Source organism: Bombina bombina, chromosome 3 (genome assembly GCF_027579735.1).
Source record: "Bombina bombina isolate aBomBom1 chromosome 3, aBomBom1.pri, whole genome shotgun sequence".
NCBI classification, from domain to species: domain Eukaryota; kingdom Metazoa; phylum Chordata; class Amphibia; order Anura; family Bombinatoridae; genus Bombina; species Bombina bombina.
The window spans coordinates 569,473,165-569,497,546 of NC_069501.1; the positions used below are offsets into that span (position 1 = coordinate 569,473,165).

The 24,382-nt window shown below is 36.4% G+C and overlaps 1 protein-coding gene across 1 annotated transcript in view; it reads left to right on the top strand.

Annotated features, from left to right (window-relative positions):
- Positions 1–5,179: 5,179 nt before the first annotated feature.
- Positions 5,180–24,382, top strand: part of STK40 (serine/threonine kinase 40) — a 130,149-nt gene continuing 110,946 nt past the window's right edge. Inside the window, exon 1 of the mRNA XM_053705375.1 lies at positions 5,180–5,310. The gene's annotated coding sequence lies outside the window, so the exon portion shown is untranslated. The remainder of the gene's footprint in view (positions 5,311–24,382) is intronic.

A 24,382-nucleotide genomic window follows, 5' to 3' on the forward strand; every position in this document is an offset into this window, starting at 1 on the left:
GCTATTTTAGGATTAATATTTATTTTACAGGTAACTTTGTATTTATTTTAACCAGGTACAATAGCTATTAAATAGTTAAGAACTATTTAATAGTTACCTAGTTAAAATAATAACAAATTTACCTGTAAAATAAATCCTAACCTAAGTTATAATTAAACCTAACACTACCCTATCAATAAAATAATTAAATAAACTACCTACAATTACCTACAATTAACCTAACACTACACTATCAATAAATAAATTAAACACAATTCCTACAAATAAATACAATTAAATAAACTAGCTAAAGTACAAAAAATAAAAAAGAACTAAGTTACAGAAAATAAAAAAATATTTACAAACGTAAGAAAAATATTACAACAATTTTAAACTAATTACACCTACTCTAAGCCCCCTAATAAAATAACAAAGCCCCCCAAAATAAAAAAAATCCCTACCCTATTCTAAATTAAAAAAGTTACAAGCTCTTTTACCTTACCAGCCCTGAACAGGGCCCTTTGCGGGGCATGCCCCAAGAATTTCAGCTCTTTTGCCTGTAAAAAAAAACATACCATACCCCCCCCCAACATTACAACCCACCACCCACATACCCCTAATCTAACCCAAACCCCCCTTAAATAAACCTAACACTAAGCCCCTGAAGATCTTCCTACCTTGTCTTCACCATACCAGGTTCACCGATCCGTCCTGGCTCCAAGATCTTCATCCAACCCAAGCGGGGGTTGGCGATCCATAATCCGGTCCAGAAGAGGCTCCAAAGTCTTCCTCCTATCCGGCAAGAAGAGGACATCCGGACCGGCAAACATCTTCTCCAAGCGGCATCTTCGATCTTCTTCCATCCGGAGCGAAGCGGCAGGATCCTGAAGACATCCAGCGCGGAACATCCATCCGGACCGACGACTGAACGACGAATGACTGTTCCTTTAAGGGACGTCATCCAAGATGGCGTCCCTCGAATTCCGATTGGCTGATAGGATTCTATCAGCCAATCGGAATTAAGGTAGGAATTTTCTGATTGGCTGATGGAATCAGCCAATCAGAATCTAGTTCAATCCGATTGGCCGATCCAATCAGCCAATCAGATTGAGCTCGCATTCTATTGGCTGATCGGAACAGCCAATAGAATGCGAGCTCAATCTGATTGGCTGATTGGATCAGCCAATCGGATTGAACTTGATTCTGATGTGATCAGGGGGCTCTCAGAAGATGCTTAGATACAAGGTAATCACAGAGGTAAAAAGTATATTAATATAACTGTGTTGGTTATGCAAAACTGGGGAATGGGTAATAAAGGGATTATTTATCTTTTAAGACAATAAAAATTGTATTGTAGACTGTCCCTTTAACAAAGGATAGCAAGAACTAAGCATAATTGATAACAGAAGTATATTGGAAAGTTGTTTAAATTTCCATTCTCTATACAATCCATTTAAGGGACAATCTACACCTTAGTCATCTTAAAGTCTTACCTTAGATTAAGCTGCAAATAGCTTCCTGCACCCCTTTCTATATCATGCAGCAGGAACAGTAAAAAGTTATTTTGAAATGAATATTGTTTCTGGCCAGTTTGAAATGGCTGCCAAGCTCCACCCACTGATGACATCACGATCTGGGCTGCATATTGCTTCCAATCACAAAAGGTTCACTGTTAATGTTATTCAGCAGAGTGCCTAGATGCAGCCCAGATCGTGGGTGGAGCTTGGCAGCCATTTCAAACTGGCTAGAAACAATATTCATTTCAAAATAACTGTTTTACTATTCTTGCTGCATGATATAGAAAGGGTGCAGGTGACTATTTGCAGCTTTATCTAAGGTAAGACTTTAAGATGACTAAGATGTAGACTGTCCCTTTAAGTTTAAGTTTGACTTTACTTTTCCTTTAAGTATTATCTCACATTATATATATATATATATATATATATATATATATATATAATATATATATATATATATATATATATATATATATATATATATATATATATATATATATATATACACACACATAGCAGAGCCAGTGTTAAAGGGACAGTCAAGTCCAAAAAAAACTTTCATGTTTCAAATAGGGCATGTAATTTTAAACAACTTTCCAATTTACTTTTATCACCAATTTTGCTTTGTTCTTTTGGTATTCTTAGTTGAAAGCTAAGGAAGGCTCATATGATAATTTCTAAGCCCTTGAAGGCCACCTCTAATCACATGCTTTTGTATTTGCTTTTCACAGCAGGGGAGAGCTAGTTCAGGTAAACCCTATAGATAACATTGTGAGCATGTGGCATTGTGGCAGACACTGCACTAATTGGCTAAAATGAAAGTCAAAAGATAATAAATAAAATGTCATGTGATCAGGGGGCTGTGTTGGTTATGCAAAACTGGGGAATGGGTAATAAAGGGATTATCTATCTTTTAAAACAACAAAAATTCTGGTTTTACTGTCCCTTTAAATAAGGTGAAGAAGGGACTTATAAGTGGTGTTATAGAAGCGCAGAAAAAGACTCACTAATACCCACAGTGTGAAAGCGTGGGCAAGGTGATAGTCTGGTGTTTGGGTTCTATAGAATTCCCTACCTGATATATTGTAACATATTGCTTATTATTGTTTTTAAATAAATTGATTTAAATCAGTATATCCATGAGTAAGGAGCTTCTCTTCAAACGAACAACTAACAAATGCTGTTAACACTATGAGCTGAGTTACAGTTCTCAAGAGTGTAAGTAATATCCAACTAGTTCTAGGAAATCTTCATTTTAATGTGATGGTAAATCCTAGCATTTATGAAACACTAGCATTTATCAGTGCAACAAATAAAGCAACAGAACGCTATTTTTCAGTGAGGTGTTCCAATAGCATGCTAGCTATCCGGGAAATAATGCCAGCTGGGCCACACGGCTAATGGCTAAGAGGTGGAAATGTTATTTCAATAAATACAATTCTGCTGCAGGCAGCCTGAGGTGCTCAGCGCGGCATACGCTGCTGGCAAAAAAAAGGAACTTTCAGCATGAATTATTTTATACTTCATGACTAAAAGTCTCCTTTATTTGTTGCACAGGTAAATACTAGAGTTTCACAAACGCTATGACTTACCATCACTTTAACCTGCTATTAACAGTATACACTTTGTACTTTTTGTTTCTATTTATTTATGGCAAACGGCATTGAAATCTGAAACTTCAGTAAAAATCCTTTCACAGAAGTAACTGGAAGAGAGTATTTGCTACGGATATTCTTTATTATGTTGAATGCATTTATATAATACATTTTTTGTGTTCAGAATATATGGTTTATTTATTTAGGGCTAACATATCTATGCAATGTGCCGGGCTGACTCAGCTCTTCTTGCAGGAGATACTCACTGGTTTTGGCCCTTTTAATGGCGGGATTTTAAATGTTTCAATTCACCAACCATTCAACTCTTAATGAATAGACCCCTAACCCTACACAAACAAGGTTACTTTAGAGACCATCCTGGAGTCATCTGATGATCATCAAACTACTCTAGAAGTCATTTGCACATCATCAGGCTTGTCAAGTCATCAGCTTAGGTAACAAATTGTGGGTGATGACTTCAGAATGATTAGCAGATTACATTACTGATTACTTCACTAGCATGAACAGCCAGTGAATGACTCTAGAGTCATCTCATTTAAATATTTTGGCCTGCGGGCATACTTCAGGATGTTATTAAAGTGAAAGTAAATCCTAGCATTATACAAACGCTAGGATTGACTTTTGAAACAAATAAAGGGGACTTTCATTCATGAAGTATAATATACTTCATGTAGAAAGCTCCTTTATTTGTTTTAACTGATCACCGTTTTTTATTGGCGCCCATGGGAGCCGGATTTACCACATGGCTATTGGCTAAGAGGTGAAAACGTCACCTCTTAGCAAAAATCTTTTTTAGATGTGTGCTGCTGTAGCAGCTAAGAACGGCGATCAATTAAAACAAATAAATGAGCGTTCTACATGAAGTATCTTATACTTCATGAATGAAAGTCCCCTTTATTTGTTTCAAAAGTCAATCCTAGCGTTTGTAAAACGCTAAGATTTACTTTCACTTTAAGTACTTCAGAACGACTCCAGAGTCCAGAAAGATCATCCTTTTTGACTATATAAGTATTCGGTCATAAAACACACCAGTGCTAGCTCCCTGAGCTCTAATACTTGTGCACAGGCCCTAACAGTTTATGTCTGTATACCTCTGAAAAACAGTGACATTTACTAGAAGCATTTTTGCTAATGAAAACATATTGCAAAAATACTTATATTTAAAACTGAAATGTGCTCATGTACATTTAAAGTTCTTAACCTTTAATATTGCAATGTTTTATATAAAATCCTTAGTGTGTTATTTATTTATTAATTTTGCACATGTATGCCCATTTGGAAACTAACTTAAAGGGACACTAAATCCAAGTTTTTTCTTTCGTGATTCTGATAGAGCATGCGATTTTAAGCAACTTTCAAATTTACTCCTATTATCAATTTTTCTTTGTTCTCTTGGTATCTTTATTTGAAATGCAAGAATGTAAGTTTAGATGCCGGCCCATTTTTGGTGAATAACCTGGGTTATGCTTGCTGATTGGTAGATAAATTAATCCACCAATAAAAAGTGCTGTCCAGAACTAAACCAAAAAAGAAGCTTAGATGCCTTCTTTTTCAAATAAAGATAGCAAGTAAACGAAGAAAAATTGATAATAGGAGTAAATTCGAAAGTTGCTCCATCTGAATCATGAAAGAAAAAAAATTGGGTTCAGTGTCCCTTTAAGCTTTTATAATTTTATATTACACACAAAAAATAACAATAAAAAAAAATATATATATTATTTTCAAGGGGTAAAATGAATAGTTGAACTTTTTTTTTTATTATTATTAGTAGGAACAGTTAAATTTCACAGCTTTATTACCTGGGCTTTAAATGATTATTTCCAACAGCCAATCACAGGCTTCTCCATTCACTACTAGAACCCAATCAGATGCGTTACTCATAAGAATGATGTAATTACTCCTGAAAGAGAGGGTGTTTTCAGGAATCCCAAGGAGATAAGCGGCTGACTGGAGTTTTAATAGCCAATTGAAAACGCTTTCTCTAGATCGGTGCACTGTGAGGACGATGTGAAACGCGCAGTGATTGGATGTAATAGTGTTTGCAAGAGGTATGCGTAATTTCCGTTGTCAAGTGCGTAGCGATGGAGAGCCGGGGTTTGTGAGCTGCGGAGGCCTGGTAGCCCGGTGCACCTCACGTACCTGAAAGCACCTAGGGGCATGTTCCCCGCCTGAGATACCCGAGGCAGCTGTACATCGAGGTTAGTATAGATGGTGGGCAATAATTGCAGGAAGTAGCGTTACTAACAGGGGGCAGATAGTGATCTCTGGCAATAGGAGGTAGGCGCTGGGGGAGATTGTGCAACCCCAGGGAGAGGGGCTTGTGTACGGTTAGGTAAGTCAGAGACAATAAGGTGGTGCATGGAGCAAAATGGTGGCTGCAGGTTTTGAGCAATAGTGATCTGCAAGGATGAAGTAGACACTGGGGCAAATGGTAAGCAGGTGGCTTAGGGTACTGGGGACTAGATATGAAGGTCTTGCAGTAAAAAAATAAAGATTTGTTTTGATGCATTTCTTTAGAGAAAGCAGCTGGCTGCACAAACGTCTGTAAGATCTGATTTTTTGTTATGCGTTTCACATGTTTTCAATATAAAGCATTTGCATCTTGCATACAAAAGCGCACCATTTAATATATCAATGCAATACAAAAACATTAAAGCCATTTTTTTAAATTGCGTTCAATGCATATTTGTGCAAAACGTATTCTTAGGTACACAAGTTTACTGGCTGACATACACAATCATTCTGTTGGTGGACAGGGATTTGTCTCACGAGCATAAAAGTTGTAGTTTATCAGCACATCCCTTTAAAATCATCTGCAGTGCATTTAAACTACATTTTTGGAGATCAGTTTAATGTCATTTTAAATATGGAAAACATTTTTAAAGGGACATGAGACCCCTTAATTTTTTTCTTTCTTGATTCAGATAGAACATTACAATTTTAAACAACTTTCCCATTTACTTCTATTATCACATTTTTCTTCATTCTCATATCCTTTTGGTGAAGGAACAACATTGCACTACTAGCAGCTGGATGAACACATCTAGTTAGTTAATCACAAGAGACAAATGTATGCAGACACCAATCAGCAGCTAGCTCACACTAGTGTATATGTGTGTTTTGTTTTTCACCAAGGAATACCAAGAGTACAAAGCACATTTGAAAACATAGAAGTGAATTTAAAGGTGTCTTAAAATAACATTCTTTTTCTGAATCGTACAACTTTAATTTCGGCCTTTCTATCCCTTTAAACATTTACTTAGTATTAAAGGAACAGTTATTTGAGAGAAAAAAATATTCATTTTGAGAGCTTGTTTATTCATTCACAAATTTAGTCAAGTGATGGTTTTGGATGTGTAAAATGTTTTAGTTAAACATACTAACGAGGGGCAATAATATGATGGTTGATTAGGAACAATCAGTACAGTCTGTACAGTACTGCTGCATTGTTTAGTAAAATGTCTGTAAATGTTTTTTTTTTTTTTTATAATAATGTGCCACTACTGCCCTCATTTTCTTTTAGGGGCTGGGTTAAGATCCATAGGGAGCAATGTGAAACCTGCTAGGTGTCGATGAGATTATTTTGTTTCTACCGTACATTCTCAGTAGCACTTTATTAAAGGGACTGTACATACATTGTAATTACATTTTCCAGATGTTTTAGAATAATTGAATATACTACGCTAGTGGGGGGAAAACAGTTTAATGCTTGCTTGTTGCCATTGTTTTTCAATACAACACTTGTCTTATTTGGTGAAGCCAATCAAGCTTGTTACTGGTGTAGATCCAGCTTGTCACTGTCATTTTGTTACCCGATATTACATTATTTTGCTGTTATAATTGCTGCAAAATACAAATTTAGGGACATATATGTATCAGGGTTAGGCTTGTGAAGCCACAGAATTGGAATACTTAATTGTCAGATTTTATTTACAGGGAAGGTGGGCACAATAGAAAAATGAAAGCAGATTGCAATGTTTTACTGTGCACACTTAAACATTTTTTTTTACAATATCAAAGGGCTTACTGTGATTTTAAGCAATCACTAGAGTGCAAGGACTTAAAAAATAATAATAAAAAAATACAAGTAGGTAGTGTAACTGTGTATGGGGGGGGGGGGCGCTGAAAACAACCTACTATTGTTTTGCAAGAACTGTTTGTGCCACATCTTCATTTTTTTAAGACATTCCTCTTTTGCTTCTTTGGTATTTTCACTGTTGCTTTCCATATACCACAAGCTGAAAGTGTATGTTCAAAGATTTTATGGCCAATATCTAAAATATGGTTCTTGACAAGCGAGCTGAGCTGCAGCTTGTATATAGAATATGCAAATTGGAAGTTTGTGTTTACTTTCTGTTATTTCAAACAGCTGCAATTTTTTTTTTCTTTCTCCTTTGCAAACACACAATGAAATGGATGGTGCAGTGATATCCCACCGTTATTTCCATCAGGTAGTGAAAAGACTGACTTGGTTGGCAAAAAGTGGCTTAGGTTATATCTCCTATAGGTTTTTTATTTGTAGCGTACTGGGGAATCTTGTAAAATGCATTTGTGTTAGTCTTGTCCTATAATATCTCTTTTTACTGAGTTTATTGTGAGGCTGCTTACTGCTGTGTGTTTGATATGGGCTGCTGTTGAGTTTTAAACCAAACTGTTTTGGTCACACATTCTTCTGCAAAGAGTTATTATTTTTTTTTGCATACCTCTGTACAGTACCTAAATCTTTAAGGTATTAAAAAAAAAAAAAAAAACACACACACTAGTCAAGTTCCTGAGAGTCAGTGCTGGCCCTCTGCAAGAAAATAGTCCGTTATTATTTTTGTATTACTCACAAGAAAGATATTTGGTAAAAAAAAAAAAAAAATTCCTCTGTGGCAAAATGCTTTTTTAACATGCTATGGAAATCGGTGACTGTTTTCTCTTTCTTACTTGCTGAGTCGATAAGAAGGCGGAGGTAATTTAGGGTTTGGCGTCTGGCTGTGCAACTTTTTTTATTTAATTTTTTTCACTCCTCTGCAGTCATGCACACAGTGATGTGAATTCTCGGTTTCAGTTTTGCAGCAGAGCTTGTGGGTGTCCTCTGGGCCACTTCCCCCCCTCCCCATCTCTGTTTGCATCACTCTCCCAAGCTGGAGGCATCTAGAAACAGATTTATAATTCAAGCTTCATAGTATTGACACCTTCTTAACCCTTCTGCTGTCAGAAGAACCCGCTAGCATTAGTAGTCAAATGGTTAATACAAGCACAAACCTTTTGTGTATGATGTTTGAGTAGAAATGCTTTCTTGAAGATACATTTTGTATTCTGTAACATTATTTGAAATTATTTTTGTATGGGGAGAAGAGTAACACTTCAAAGGGAGCTATGTTAGTGAAGAACAACAAAAGTGCTCTGTAGTTGTGCAGAATGTATGTAAGGTTATGGTTGAATATTAAACACATGGTCAAACAAAAACATATGCATAGGAAACATCACTATTTAAACATGGCAGCCATTTTGATTGAAAAAAAAAAGTTAACTTATTTTTTTTAATTTATTTTTTATATTAACAGGAAGTACATATTTGTACATATTTGTGGGATAGATGACTCACTTCTGAAAAGGACTATTCCCACAGCTCAGCTGGTGACAGTGACATGCTGTACAAGAATTTTACAGCCCAGAAACCAATTTGTGTTTTTTTTTTTATGCTCTCTTTTAGATAAAGCAAAGAAAAAAACATGATTTTTATTATATAACAAGTTTATTTGATTTAGTAGCTACCTTTTTGTTTGGCATTTTAAAAAACAAGTTTTTGTATGTATATGTATATGTGTGTGTATGTATGTGTGTGTGTGTGTGTATATATATATATATATATATATATATATATATATATATATATATATATATATATATCTATCATTTTCAAGCAAAAGATTACACTCACAGGATACCCGAAAACGTTTCATTAAAGTAAATTGTTTACTTGCATCAGAAGTCCTGTGAGTGCTTGAATATCGCTTTCTATCGTTGCACCCAGGCAGGTGACTATTGGTGGGTCGGGCTGCAGAGTTGTAGTAGTAATAATAATAAAATATATATATACAGTGGATATAAAACGTCTACACACCCCTGTTAAAATGTCAGGTTTCTGTGATGTAAAAAAATGAGACAAAGATAAATCATTTCAGAATTTTTTCCACCTTTTAATGTGACCTATAAACTGTACAACTCAATTGAAAAACAAACTAAAATGTTTTGGGTAGAGGGAAGAAAAAATATATAAAAATAAAATATGGTTGCATAAGTGTGCAAACCCTTAAACTAATACTTTAATGAAGCACCTTTTGATTTTATTACAGCACTCAGTCCTTTTGGGTATGAGTCTATCAGCATGGCACATTTTGACTTGGCAAGATTTGCCCACTCTTCTTTGCAAAAACACTCCAAATCTGTCAGATTGAGAGGGCATCTCCTGTGCACAGCTCTCTTCAGATGACCCCACAGATTTTAAATCGGATTCAGGTCTGGGCTCTGGCTGGGCCATTCCAAAACTTTAATCTTCTGGTGAAGCTATTCGTTGATTTGGATGTATGCTTTGGGTCGTTGTCATGCTGAAAGATGAAGTTCCTCTTCATGTTCAGCTTTCTAGCAGAAGCCTGAAAATTTTGTGCCAATATTAACTGGTATTTGGAGCTGTTCATAATTCCCTCTAGCTTAACTAAGGCCCCAGTTCCAGACGAAGAAAAACGGCCCTAAAGCGTGATGCTGCCACCACCATGCTTCACTGTGGGTATGGTGTTTTTTGGTGATGTGCAATGTTGTTTTTGCGCCAAACATATCTTTTTGGAATCATGGCCAAAAAGTTCAACCTTGGTTTCATCAGACCATAACACCTTTTCCCACATGCTTTTTGGAGACTTTAGATGTGTTTTTGCAAAATGTAGCCTGGCTTGGATGTTCTTCTTCGTAAGAAAAGGCTTTCGTCTTGCCACTCTACCCCATAGGCCAGACATAGAAAGAATACGGGAGATTGTTGTCACATGTACTACACAGCCAGTACTTGCCAGATATTCCTACAGCTCCTTTAATGTTGCTATAGGCCTCTTGGTAGCCTCCCAGACCAGTTTTCTTCTCGTCTTTTCATCAATTTTGGAGGGACGTCCAGTTCTTGGTAATGTCACTGTTGTGCCATATGTTCACTTGATGATGACTGTCTTAACTGTGTTCCATGGTATATCTAATGACCCCAGAGGCAGAACTTTATTTCACTTTCTGCAATTAGATTTTTTTTAGTGAAACATTTTCTGCAGGTTATTTTTAAATAAAATAAATTTAAAATTAGGCAGTTACAATAAAGCACCTGTTCAGTTGCAATGTGTTGATTAACTGGAGACTAAAGCATTTTTAAAAATGTTATATGATATTGTAGCAGCTGAAAATTGGATTGCAATTTAGCTGCAGACAAAAAAAGAAAATTTGTAAAATGTATCTTTAATAAATTTGTTTCCTTTTCTCTTCCTCTAACATAAAAATTAAAGGGACACTGAACCCACATTTTTTTCTTTCGTGATTCAGATACAGCATGCAATTTTAAGCAACTTTCTAATTTACTCCTGTTATCAATTTTTCTTTGTTCTCTTGCTATCTTTATTTGAAAAAGAAGGCATCTTGGCTAAGGAGCCAGACAATTTTTGGTTCAGAACCCTGGACAGCACTTGTTTATGGTTAGATACATTTATCCACCAATCAGCAAGAACAACCCAGGTTGTTCACCAAATATGGGCCGGCATCTAAACTTACATTCTTGCATTTCAAATAAAGATACCAAGAGAATGAAGAAAATTTGCTAATAGGAGTAAATTAGAAAGTTGCTTACAGTTGCATGCTCTATTTGAATCACGAAAGAAAAAAATTGGGTTCAGTGTCCGTTTAAGTAATAAAAAAATGTGCATTGCTCATAAGAATGTTTTACATTCAGAAAAAAACAGCTTTGCAGACTGGGAAAGGCTAGGTAGCAGGTTTGAAAAAATCTGAGAGACGGTCAACAATCTATGCTCTGCTGATTTGCAGCGCTACTGCATATTTGACTGTTTACTTCAAACAGCACTTTGCTGTGGATGCACTGTGTTAAGGAACCCTTACACAGTGCAGCCAGAGAACAACTCTGTTTGAAGAGAATAGTGGAAGAGGGCTGCAAAGTTAAAGCACTAACAGTTCCTGCATGTGTCCTGTTATTTCTGCTGACCTGATGCATTTTCTGCGATGACATCTCAGATCACTGCATGTTCTGCCTTGGGGCTAATGACTGTGAAATTATTTTGTACCCTTCTCCTGACTGATACCTTTTAACAATGAGATCCCTCTGATGCTTTGCAAACTCTCTGTGGACCATGGTTTTTGCTGTGGGATGCGACTAACAAAATATTAGGAAAGAGTAACTAGAGCAGCTGAACTTTATTTGGGGTTAATCAGAGACACTTTAAATGATGGCAGGTATTTGCTGACTCCTATTTAACATGATTTTGAATGTGATTGCTTAATTCTGAACACAGCTACATCCCATTTATAAGAGGGTGTGCACACTTATGCAACCACATTATTTTAGTTTTTTTTTTGTTTACTTCCGTCCACCTTAAATATTTCAGTTTGTTTTTCAATTGAGTTGTACAGTGTATAGGTCACATTAAAGGTGGAAATTAGTTCTGAAATTTTTTACAATTTTTTGTTTTTTTTGTTTTCTCTTTCTCTCTCCCCACGTTAGAGAGAACCATTTTCCCCTTTTTCTTTTTTAATAAGGTCATCCTATGTTATGTGTTTTAGATTTAATAAAAATCCTTGAGTAAACAAAACAATATCATTCACCCCAAGTAGATTTTTAGCTGTTTGGAGTAGGCCCTATTCTCCTCATGTATGCATTTGTTTTGTTTAGTCTGTTTTTGTGCCTTGTTGACCATGAATCAGTCTCATGCACTCAGTGTATTTGGGGACTCTTTACAAATAAATTATAATAAAGTCTTAAATGGAGACCATGATGCTAGTGAGATAACTACACCTTAGCTACACCTTACTGAAGGTTGTTAGTGATTCCTGTTTTTTTGTTTAGTTTTTTTAGGAACATAGTGGTCAAAATGAAAATGTGTGTGAGTTAATTTTATTATTGAATGGAAAGATTTTTTAAAAATACTTTGTTCAGCAAAAAAATGTTTATAGTTAAATCTATTAGTGTCAGTAGCATATGCACATATGCTGTGTGTGGTCTGATATTCTACCAACTTTTAAAGCCTTCTCACAGTTGGTGGTTGCTTGTATAATGTTTTAAAGGTCATTGCTGGCATCACAGCACACAGTACTGCTTGCTCCCTGAGCAGGTGCAGTGTTTGAAGTAGGATGAACATGTAACATTGGTGTGTATGTTGCTGAAACAGTGATCACTTTTACTAAAAACATCTGTACCAGTAAATACAAGGATATTGCAAACATTCTTGTTTAGAATTTAAGTGCACTCATGCTCATTTTAGTTTTGACTGCGTCCTTTTACTAAGGTTAGATAGTGACCAGCATACAAAATATAAGACCTCTGGCTTCTAAGACTTGTCAAACCATTTAATTTATTATACTAAAAATCGTACATACAGCCCTATTATATAAAAAAATAAATTGTTTTCATCCTGATGTCAGTAACTTTGTCAACTGTATTGCATTTGTTTACAGTTTAACTAGGATTAGGGTTGGTAAACAAATTGGGAATTCTTTTTTTTTTTGTGAGACACCGTAAAAAATGTATGGAATGTTGTGTTTTTTCTTTTTTTGCAGTGCAATCCTTCTACTTAATCTATTCATATATTATGGAGTTACAAAAAAGTATAGGATAACTTTGGCCTCATTTCTCTATTTTTTTTTTCTATCATTGATATGTAGCAGTGGTTAAAGGGACATTATACACTCATTTTTTCTTTGCATAAATGTTTTGTAGATGATCTATTTATATAGCCCATAATTTTTTTTTTTTTTTTTTTTTTTTTTTTTTTTAAATAAATGTATAGTTTTGCTTATTTTTAAATAACATTGCTCTGAATTTCAGACTCCTAACCAAGCCCCAAAGTTTTATGTGAATACTGTCAGCTACCTTCTCCAGCTTGCTCCTGTTTGTGTAAAGCAGTGTTTTTCAACAAGTGTGCCGTGAGAGATCCTCAGGTGTGCCACGGCAGACTGACAACAGTGTGACATATTTTTTAAACTTTGCTTGTTTTTCACTCCCAGTGCAGGGGTAGTTTGTAGGAGGAATGTCATAACAGCACAATACATACAGTATGTGTATATATATATATATATATATATATATATATATATATATATATATATATATGCTGTATTAGGCTACAATGTGTGATTTTTTTTTTTTTTAAATTTTGGGATGGTGGTGTGCCACAGGATTTTTTAATGTAAAAAAGTTTGCCACGGCAAAAAAAGGTTACAAATCACTGGTGTAAAGGGTCTTTTCATATGCAAAAGAAGGGGGAGGGGGGAGTGTCTTATTTGCCACTTGCAGTGGGCTTTCCAGCTACCTTTTCAACTGAGCCAAACTGTCAGCTTCTAAGTAAGTTTTTAAACAGTTTTATACTGGATTTTTATATCAGTATCTGTGCATCTTATTCTTTATAGTAGTGTCTATTACATGCAGTTATATGAAAATGAGTGTATACTGTCCCTTTAAAATCATCTGCTGAATACTCTGTCTAAACCAGCGCAGGATAATATGATGCCGCACATCAGGCAGAAAGACTCCAATAAATGGATATATATATATATATATATATATATATATATATATATATATATATATATATATATATATATATATATATATATATATATATATATATATATATATATATATATATATATATATATATATATTTTTTCATTCTGTCAAACTCCAAAAGTGAATCCACCCTCCTGGATCATCCGCCTGGGGATGAAGGGGTCTGTGTGAACCCCGAAACGTCAATACATTTTTAGTTTTTTTGATACACCTGAGAGTGCGTTTGTTTGCAACAAAATAAATAATATCTATATATCTATATCCTTTAAATAATCATAAGAATATCCAGCATATTTGCAGATGTCACCATGCTGACTCACTAGATGTATTTTGTCTCCTTTGCAGTTATGCTTACTGGAGCAGTTTGATAGAGTGGAAAGGAAAAGTAATGCACAGGAAGTATGTGTGGGTGATTATAGAAAGCTGCATTTTCCATTTTTTTTTTTCTTCCCAATTCTATTTACTCAGAATATTGGATGTAAACCATCGTTATCCTTATGACACCTTTTGCATCTTTGTTTAATTTATTTGGCACCCCTAATTACACAGCTGTTGTATTTTTAGATATTGTATGAGAAATCTGCTATATAATATATAAATACAAATGGTCTGCCCCCCCTTCTCCATACTGTTTCCCTCTAATTACCAGGTTTTTGTTACAATGACAGAGACCAGACAAAGCTGGTCCCATTTTTAGGTAGCCAGCTCTAGATGACTTTAACCCCTTAACGACCAAGGACGTACGCCACACGTCCTCAAAAAAAAGTCAGTTAATGACCGAGGACGTGTGGCGTACGTCCTTGGTCTGGAAAGCAGCTGGAAGCGATCCTGCTCGCTTCCAGCTGCTTTCCGGTTATTGCAGTGATGCCTCGATATGGAGGCATCCTGCAATAACCCCCCTTGGCCATCCGATGCAGAGAGAGCCACTCTGTGGCCCTCTCTGCACCGGACATCGATGGCCGGTATCGTTGGTGGGTGGGAGCTTACGTGGGAGGCGGGTGGCGGCCATCGGTGCGCTATGTGGAGTGGAGGGGGGCGGGATCGGGGGGCGGGAGCTACGGGGGCGCGCACGGGAGCGGTGGGCGGGCACGGGGCGGGAGCGGGTGGGAACCGTTACACTACAGAAAAAAAAAAGTTAAAAAGTTGAAAAAACCCCCCACTAAAATGCAATCTAAGGGTCCTGGAAGGGGTTGGGGGTTGGTCTCGGTGGGGGGGGAAAGCTACACTACAGAAAAGGGAATTAAAAAAAAAAAAAGGCACATTTTGTTACATTATTGCAGAGGGGAAGGGTTAGAGAGCAGTATGGTGGGGGATCAGTGAGGTTGGGGTCTAAGGGGGGATCCTACACATCAGCATATGTAAATATGCTTTTTTTTAAAAAAAAAAAAAAAGGGCCAAATACCTTTTTATTTTAGTACTGGCAGAGTTTCTGCCAGTACTTAAGATGGCGGGGACAATTGTGGGGTGGGGGAGGGAAGAGAGCTGTTTGGGAGGGATCAGGGGGTCTGATGTTTCAGGTGGGAGGCTGAGCTCTACACTAAAGCTAAAATTAACCCTGCAAGCTCCCTACAAGCTACATAATTAACCCCTTCACTGCTAGCCATAATACACGTGTGATGCGCAGCGGCATTTAGAGGCCTTCTAATTACCAAAAAGCAATGCCAAAGCCATATATGTCTGCTATTTCTGAACAAAGGGGATCCCAGAGAAGCATTTACAACCATTTGTGCCATAATTGCAGAAGGTGTTTGTAAATAATTTCAGTGAGAAACCTAAAATTGAGAAAAAATTAACGTTTCTTTTAATTTGATCGCATTTAGCGGTGAAATGGTGGCATGAAATATACCAAAATTGGCCTAGATCAATACTTGGGGTTGTCTACTACACTACACTAAAGCTAAAACTACCCCAAAAAGCTCCCTACATGCTCCCTAATTAACCCCTTCACTGCTGGGCATAATACACGTGTGGTGCGCAGTGGCATTTAGCGGCCTTCTAATTACCAAAAAGCAACACCAAAGTCATATATGTCTGCTATTTCTGAACAAAGGGGATCCCAGAGAAGAATTTACAACCATTTATGCCATAATTGCACAAGCTGTTTGTAAATAATTTAAGTTAGAAACCAAAAGTTTGTGAAAAAATTTGTGAAAAGTGAACAATTTTTTCTATTTGATTGCATTTGGCGGTGAAATGGTGGCATGAAATATACCAAAATGGGCCTAGATCAATACTTTGGGTTGTCTACTAAAAAAAAATATATACATGTCATGGGATATTCAGAGATTCCTGAAAGATATCAGTGCTCTAATGTAACTATCGCTAATTTTGAAAAGAAATGGTTTGGAAATAGCAAAGTGCTACTTGTATTTATGGCCCTATAGTTTACAAAAAAAGCAAAGAACATGTAAACATTGGGTATTTCTAAACTCAGGACAACATTTAGAAACTATTTAGCATGGGTGTTTTTTGGTGGTTGTAGATGTGTAACAGATTTTGGGGGTCAAAGTTAGAAAAAGTGTGTTTTTCCATTTTTTCCTCATATTTTATAATTTTTTTTATAGTAAATTATAAGATATGATGAAAATAATGGTATCTTTAGAAAGTCCATTTAATGGCGAGAAAAACGGTATATAATATGTGTGGGTACAGTAAATGAGTAAGAGGAAAAGTACAGCTAAACACAAACACCTCAAAAATGTAAAAATAGCCTTGGTCCCAAACGGACAGAAAATGGAAAAGTGATGTGGTCATTAAGGGGTTAAAGGGACATTGCAGACAAAATTTGAATGTACACAGGTACATTTCATATTTGAATAGATGCATGTTTGCAGTATACATGTATTAGCAAAAATGCTTTAAGTAAAAGCTATAGCTGTTTCAAGGATGACTTCAAGTAATGGTAATTTTTACAATTTCATATAATGTATTCTGTCAAAATGTTTTTTTGTGTTGCTAAGTTTTTATGTTAATATATAATCTTTGTTTATAAAATTAAACACTAGTGATTATACTGTTTCAGCATTCTTATGCTCCGCCCCTTTCTACTTTTATTGGCACTGCGATTTAGGTAGCCGTCCCTCCCGCTCTCTATGCATAATGCACTGCTGACGTTCACAAAATTTATCCTGCATGCTCTATGCTCCCCATCCAGCTATTAATGATGTTTTAATGTTCTTATTTATGTTATTAGAATTTTCCATTTATCATTATACATAATGATTGTGCTGCATTTATATACTTACTATTATATTTGATAAAATATGTGCTCCGTGTATTCTCCATATCGCAATAACTGTGGGCATCTGGGTCTTCAAAATTTTTAATGCAGTTCATGAACGCAGAGAAGAACCATGACGTTGGGAAAGCATGCACAAAACATCCTGTGTGTTTGTTTGTTTTTTCTCATTGAAACATGCCAAAATGCCACGATTATGATTGGTGAACGGCAAACAGATCAGAAAAAAATGCAATAGAAGAGAAGCGGTTAGATAAAAATGATTAAAGTAAGTGTGGAAATAGTGTGTTTTCATGAATTAAACTAATATTTAATTTTAAAATTTACATTGAATGGCAAAAAAAACACCCCTGGTTTTGCATTTACCATCAGGTATGCTCAGTGTTCCAAAACACAGCACTTGCTGTGACATGATACATGCCCATTTGGCTGTCTGAGCAGCTGCAGTATTTTAAATGCTGGTGCACTGAGGATATTTAGCTATGCTTCACATGCAGAGAAAATGCAAACAGTAATAACTTTTTTTTTTTTACTAGAAGCCTTTTTACCAATATATGTATATTATAAATATGTTTCTATTCAAATATGTAGCTGATCTATTTGCATTCTAGTTCTGACTGGAATGTCCCTTTTAACTATAAAGGCTGTGACACACTGCAAGCAATGCAGCGAGAAGCGTGTAGATGTGGCTGTGCGAGTTCAGTGTGTCCTGTCTCTTCATCTCTGAGCACTCTGCTGCGTCAGGTCACGTAGCTGAGCGCTCAGAGATGAAATATTGGAACTTCAGAAGCGATGCAGTGCGAAGCAGCTGCTTCGCCTTGCGCCGCATCGCTTGCAGTGTGTCACATCCTTAAAGGGACTCTGAACCCAATTTTTTTTCTTTCATTATTCAGATAGAGCATGCAATTTTAAGCAACTTGCTAATTTACTCCTATTATCACATTTTCTTCATTCTCTTGGTATCTTTATTTGAAATGCAAGAACGTAAGTTTAGATGCCGGCCCATTTTTGGTGAACAACCTGGGTTGTTCTTGCTGATTGGTGGATAAATTCATCCACCAATAAAGTGCTGTCCAGAGTTCTAAAAAAAAAAAAACTTAGATGCCTTCTGTTTAAAGAAACATAGCAAGAGAACAAAGAACAATTGATAATAGGAGTAAATTGCAACGTTGCTTGAAATTGCATGCTCTATCTGAATCACAAAAGCAAAAATTTGGGTTCAGTGTCTCTTTAACACTTAAGGCTGTGACACACTGCAAGCGGAGCGGTGTGCAGCGTGTAGATGCGGCTGTGCGCGCCCAATGTGTCCTGCCTTTTCATCTCTGAGCACTCTGTTGCATCAGGTCGCGTAGCTGAGCACTCAGAGATTAAATAATTGAACTTAGGAAGCGATGCGGTGCGAAGCAGCTGCATTGTCTTGCGCCGCATCGCTTGCAGTGTGTCACAGCCTTTAAACTCTTGTTTGAAAGTGGACAAGGTCCCACCATTTGAATAATGGCTCTTTCCTTGCACCAGCTGCTAGTCACATTTTGTTAGTCTCATATTAATAGATCCTTGTAAATTTTGGTTATCCTATTGAATGGGAGAAGTGGTTGAGTATACAAATAAGTGATAATTGTTTTTTTTTTTTTTTTTTTTTTTTTTTTCTATGTTTAGTCTAGGGTAAGAATTTAAATAGTCACCTCTCCATTTTTATGTGTAATTTTTAAAATCTAATAATATCATTCCTACCTTGTTTGTATACATTTCAATATGATATAAACTTCAATAAATTTGAAAATGTAGCCTTTCATTTTTTTTTTTTAATATATATTTTTTTACATTTTCTTTTTTTGAGGTTTTAGCAATTATTCAACCGGTATGGAGGGTCATGACACATAAATGACTATCTGATTAGGGCTGATATTGGTAGTTCTAAGATTAGGGATAACATGATTAAAGGATCTGTTTTTTACCATCCCAGCTCAGGCAAAAAATACCAGATTAAGAACTTCTATACTTGTCACTCAAAATTTGTAATTTATCTAATTAAGTGTCCTTGTGGGCGGAGCTATGTGGGTGAGACCACTAGGTCCATTAGGGATAGAATAGTAGAGCATAAGAGCTCTATTAGAACAAAGAATGAAAAGTCCCCTATTGCCTGCTATTTTAATTCAGTAGGACATGCCATCAATAAACTCCGCTTTCAAGTAATTGATTTTGTTCCCATTCCTAGGAGAGGACGTAATAGGGAGCTAATGCTTCATCAAAGGGAAATATTCTGGATATTTGAACTGAATACCCTCCAACCTGTGGGTCTTAATAAAGATTGGGACTTGTCAGTGTTCCTATAGAATACAATTGGGTTGAGATTTTCTGTGCTGATGTTTTCATCTCCAATAATGATTAGTTTTGGTTCTTATAAGGATTGATTCTTGCTGTGTATATATACAGGTGGCCCTCGTTTTTACAACGGTTCAATTTACACCGTTTCAGAATAACAACCTTTTTTCCCAGTCATGTGACTGCTATTGAGAAGCAGTGCATTTATTAAAATAGCCAGTAGGTGGAGCTGTCCGTTTGTGTTGCAGCAAAGCCAAGCAAGCTGAAATTAATCAGTTTAGCCAGACCTGAGCTATCGAGCAAATTTCAAAGGAACAAGATCTTCCTGTCTATAATTCAGTCCAGATTGGAATGCATAAAAAAAACTGTTTGCAGAAAAATGCAAGTGAAATCTGTGTTGTGTGATTATTTTATTAGGTTTATAATGCTGTTTAGCAAATGTTTTTGTTCATTTAACTTAGTTTAATTATATATTCTGTGTTGTGTGATTATTTTATTAGGTTTATAATGCTGCTTAGCATTTAAAGTCTTCATTTCAAAGCTTTAAAAATAATGTATTAGATGTTACTTATGACAATTTTGAGAGGGGCCTGGAACTTATCTCCCTCACTTCCCATTGACTTACATTATAAACTGGGTTTCAATTTACAACGGTTTCGATTTACAACCATTCCTTCTGGAACCTAAACCCGGCGTAAACTGAGGGCTACCTGTAGTTGAATATTGTATCAATTTTGATTGCATATATTGAATGTATATAGAAACAATTTAATATATTTTTAACTTGTATCTTTGTAATATATTTATGTGGTAAAAACTCTTGTAATATCCTAAAGAAGTGAATGGGTTAAATTATACCTTGTATAGGAGGAAATTGCTCTCTGCTGCCCCCTGGTGGGTGTGGGTATATTAAGAAGTTTGTTACCACAGATTTTCATGCTTGACAAAGGGAGGAAGCTCCTGAAACGTCGCTATCTTGTTTGTTGTGCTCCAATAAAGACCATTTACTAACTACTTATTGCTGCCATACTTTCTGGACTTTCACATAAATTAATATCATCTGTTTTGTTTTTGGAATACTGGTAACATGGATATTTTAGAAATACATCTGTACATATACTAAGAGCTCAATTAATTTATCAAACACTTCTCCATTATGACTGCAGGTTTGCACAAGGACCGTGTGCAATGTTAAATGAGGGCAGCGGATTACTACTCCCCAGAGGGGAAGTCAGGCGGACAGGGGTGAATATTTACACCCCTGTCTGCCAGTGTTTGATAAATTGAACCCTAAGAACTAATATGACCCAATAAATTGAGACCTCCATTTTTATTTCTAAATTAAGATACTCACTGATAATTATGACCACTCTTGAACCCCTCTCTATTTATCTGTAAAAAGGAAGGGAGTCTAGCAGTTGTAATGGGGCCCCTCTTGGGCCTTCAAATGACACATAGTATATAGTAAATCTGAAGTTAGAAAGCAAAATGAGAGAATATATTCCAAAAGATAAGGGTAGTAATATCTAGCTAGACGTGTTATATAATGTGCTAAATTAACGAAAATATAATTTACTGTTTTTGTTATGAGACACGCATCCCCACAAACATACGGCAATAATATAAACACTATGAAAACCTGTAATTTGATATAATCCGCACAATTTTTACTCAAGATCCCCAGTTTTTAAACCTGTTGGTCACCATCCCCAAGGCAGAACATAGAGTGATCTGAGATGTCATCGCAGAAAATGCAGCATGTCTGCAGAAAGAACAGGAGCTGTTAGCACTTTTCAGCGCTTCTCCACATTAGGCTGTTCTTTTAAAACAGAGCTGTTCTCTGGCTGCATTGTATAAGTTTTCCTTAACACAGTGCATCCAGAGCAAAGTACTGTTTGAAGACATCAATCAAATATGCAGTAGTGCTGCAAAACAGCAGTGCATTGATTGTTGTCTGGCTCTGAAATTTTTGCAAGCTTGTTCCCTAGCTTTTCAGTCTGCAAGCTGTTTTTTTCTGAATGTAAGATGTTCGTATGAGCAATGCACCTTTTTATTACTACATTTCTATGTTAAACTAAGAGAAAAGGAAACAAATTAATTCAAGAAACATTTTACAATTCCTTTTTTTGTCTGTAGCTAATATGCAATGCAATTTTCAACTACTGCACTAGATTATAAAACTTAAAATATTGCTTTATTATCCAGTTAACCATCACATTGCAATGGATCTGGTGCTTTAGTGTAAATGACAAATTTACAATTTAATTTAAAAATTACCTGCAGAAAAAATTTCACAAAGAAAATCTCATCGCAGAAAGTGAAAAAAAGTTCTGTCTCTGGGGTCACCATCGGGGCAAAGTAGTCCAACTGTAAAAGCTGTAGGTGAACAAATAGCAAGCAACATGTCTCAAAATTCCCAGATTCAGTATAAGAGAGCAGTGTAAGCAATCATGTGTATGTGAGCACATTCACTCCATGACCAATTCGGCCAACCCCAACTTGTAAACATGTAAATAATACACTCGTCTCAACCATGGGGAAGATGGGGTTGTCTCACGTGGAAAATATCTCTGTGGGATATATGGCTTCCTGATCTAAAGCAAGAAGCTTTCAAACTGCAGGGTTTTCATGTTCTCCTCTCTATTACCCTGCGGAGGAGGATGGGGTACTTATGATTTGAATGGCGATGTCACAGACGTAATCTCTTTCTGCATGGTAAGGTATCTGCCCTTTGATGTTGGCACATCTATAACTGCTTCGCCAGATTTCTTCTACCGGGCACCTCACCAAGGCATTGTAGATTGTATTGCTGCAAGTCAGATTAAATGCAAAGTAGAAGTTCTGTTTCAGCTCTTCCACTAGATGCAAAGTATAACGCCTTAACGACCGCAATGTACCATGTTTTTTTTTTTATTAGCACGGGTCCCGCCGCAAGCTGTGGGACCGTGCTATTATACCCTCCATTCTCAATCAATTGTGCAATCCCCATAGAAAGGAGATAAGCTGTTTCAGCTCTTCAAAGTTGCGATCTAACATTAGGCGAATGCTCCATTCCCATGAGCCTCGATTACAAAAATTTTAAAAGTGGACCCTGGACTCCATTTTAATCACTAGTATTCCTTACCAGACTTAAGCGCTGTAGGATTCAGATGTACTTGGTAATTGGCTTAGCAGTCTGAGCAGTGAAATGTCTTACACTGCATTGTCCCATATTCGGGGTGGGGGGTGTTGATTCCTGATAGGCCGCCACCTCAGGAATAAAGATCCGGTCCAGGGTGCTGACAGTGTTGATGTTGATAAATTTAGATTTATATCTCTATGATCAGGAAATACTATTGAACTAGTATATAAGGCTTTCTGGTTAAGATGGTGTGTCAGGCTATAGATAATCGGGGTATTCTATTTCGTATATCAGCATCCTCAAGAATTATGGCCGTTCATGACCGCTGCCCGGACATGCCCCACTTAGTTACTCCGTTACTCATTTTTTGGATTTTTGGGATGGTAAAATGTAGCCACCAATCAGCAAGTGCTACCCAGGTGCCAAAAATGGGCCAGCTCCTATGCTTACATTCCTGCATTTTCAAATAAAGATACCAAGAGAACTTAAAAACAAATTGTGTTTTATATCCCTTTTTAAGCTTTTTTTCAAATCTCATCTTTCTTCAGCATCTGTTAACTGGCAATATGCAGGCAATAGGGAATTGTATACCCCTGCAGCTGGTATAAGAAGTCATTGGAAACGCATTAAAGTGAAAGTAAATCCTAGCGTTTTACAAACTCTAGGATTTACTATTGAAACAAATAAATCCGTCACAGTAAATCCGTCACCTCTTAGCCCAAATTTTTTTTAGCCGTGGGCTGCTGTAGAAGCTAAGAGCGGCAAACTATTGAATCAAATAAAGGAGCTTTCTACATGAAGTATCTTCTACTTCATGAATGAAAGTGCCCTTTATTTGTTTCAATAGTAAATCCTAGCGTTCTGTAAAACGCTAGGATTTACTTTCAATTACATTTTTTAAAAATCCTTTTCTTGTTCCAAACACACCATTTTAACATGTTAACAACTTTCTTCGCTTTCTGCAATGAGGTGTGTTGTGTTTTTTTTTTTTTTTTTTTGTGAAATTATTTTTTAAAACTGGCAGTTAAAGGGACAGTAAACCTTAAAAATAATGTTATATAATTCTGCACATTGTGCAGAATTATATAACATTATTTAGGTGCTATAGCCATAAAAGCATTTTTTACCCATTTAATTTGCTAAAATACGGCGCTTTTACAGACCCGCTCTCTGCTGAGCGGGTCTGTTATTTTTAGTCAGCGCATCGGGCCAGCTGTATAGTCACAGCCCGGCCCAACCGCGCCATAGCACTAAGTGCAGCTCGCTCCTGTGACAGGAGCGAGCTGCACTTAGTGCTATGGCGCGGTCGGGCCGGGCTGTGACTATACAGCTGGCCCGATGCGCTGACTAAAAATAACAGACCCGCTCAGCAGAGAGCGGGTCTGTAAAAGCGCCGTATTTTAGCAAATTAAATGGGTAAAAAATGCTTTTATGGCTATAGCACCTAAATAATGTTATATAATTCTGCACGATGTGCAGAATTATATAACATTATTTTTAAGGTTTACTGTCCCTTTAAGTTAAAGCACCAGCCCAATTGAAAAGCAATATTTTTTTTTTACAAATGTGTCTTGAATAAATTTGTTTACTTTTGCTCTTGGTCTAACATCACATAATTATAAGATAAAAACTTAGTAATAAAAAGGTTAATTGCTCACAAGAGCATCACAGCTTTGCAGACTGGAAATCACTTGGGGGCAGGGTTGAAAAGTTCCCTGAGACAGTCATCAATCAATGAGCTGTGTAGCGGCTGCACTGCTCCGTATTTGCTTACTTTAAACA